We start from the raw sequence: 1,442 nt of genomic DNA, 5'->3' as shown, positions 1-1,442 counted from the left end.
TCTTAGCGACCCCATGGACTGCAGCCCACCAGGCTCCTCTGTCCATGGGATTTTCCAGGCAAGAGTGCTGGAGTGGGGTGCCATGCCTTCTCTGACGGTGTAAGTGCAATGCCCCTGAAAGCAGAGTCAGTGGTGTATTTGTAAATGGTTAGCAACAGGCTGGCCCTTGGGGGAGGAACCCTAATTTACAGTGTTTGCCAATTTCAGCTGCTTTCAAACAACCATTACAATATCACCAAACATGAAGTTGGGAAGAGATGCATGGTAGCCTATCATAATACAGCACGGATATGATTCAAATAAAACACCTCAAAAGTACAAATATTAATCAGTTCAGTTCAGTCACTCAGTCGTGTCCGACTCTTTTCGATCCCATGAATTGCAGCACACCAGACCTTCCTGTCTATCACCAACTCCTGGAGTTTACCCAAATTCATGTCCATCGAGTCGGTGATACTATCCAGCCATCTCATCCTCTGTCATCCCCTTCTCCTCCTCCCCCCAATCCCTCCCAACATCAGCGTCTTTTCCAATGAGTCAACTCTTCACATGAGGTGGCCTAAGTATTGGAGTTTCAGCTTCAGCATCATTCCTTCCAATGAACACCCAGGACTGATCTCCTTTAGAATGGACTGGTTGGATCTCCTTGCAGTCCAAGGGACTCTCAAGAGTCTTCTCCAACACCACAGTTCAAAAGCATCAAGTTTTCAGCACTCACTTTCTTCACAGTCCAACTCTCACATCCATACATGACCACTGGAAAAACCATAGCCTTGATAGACAGACCTTAGTCGGCAAAATAATGTCTCTGCTTTTGAATATGCTATCTAGGTTGGTCACAGCTTTCCTTCCAAGGAGTAAGTGTCTTTTAATTTCATGGCTGCAATCACCATCTGCAGTGATTTTGGAGCCCAGAAAAATAAAGTCTGACACTGTTTCCACTGTTTCCCCATCTATTTGCCTTGAAGTGATGGGACCAGATGCCATGATCTTCGTTTTCTGAATGTTGAGCTTTAAACCAACTTTTTCACTCTCCTCTTTCACTTTCATCAAGAGGCTTTTTAGTTCCTCTTCACTTTCTGCCTTAAGGGTGGTGTCATCTGCATCTCTAAGGTTATTGATATTTCTCCAGGCAATCTTGATTCCAGCTTGTGCTTCTTCCAGCCCAGCGTTTCTCATGATGTACTCTGCATAGAAGTTAAATAAGCAGGGTGACAATATACAGCCTTGACGTACTCCTTTTCCTATTTGGAACCAGTCTGTTGTTCCATGTCCAGTTCTAACTGTTGCTTCCAGACATGCATATAGGTTTCTCAGGAGGCAGGTCAAATGGTCTGGTATTCCCATCTCTTTCAGAATTTTCCACAGTTTATTGTGATCCACACAGTCAAAGGCTTTGGCATAGTCAATACAGCAGAAATAGATGTTTTCCTGGAACTCTC

This window comes from Ovis aries, chromosome 16 (genome assembly GCF_016772045.2).
Source record: "Ovis aries strain OAR_USU_Benz2616 breed Rambouillet chromosome 16, ARS-UI_Ramb_v3.0, whole genome shotgun sequence".
NCBI lineage: Eukaryota > Metazoa > Chordata > Mammalia > Artiodactyla > Bovidae > Ovis > Ovis aries.
Note: the sequence above shows the minus strand (reverse complement) of the source record.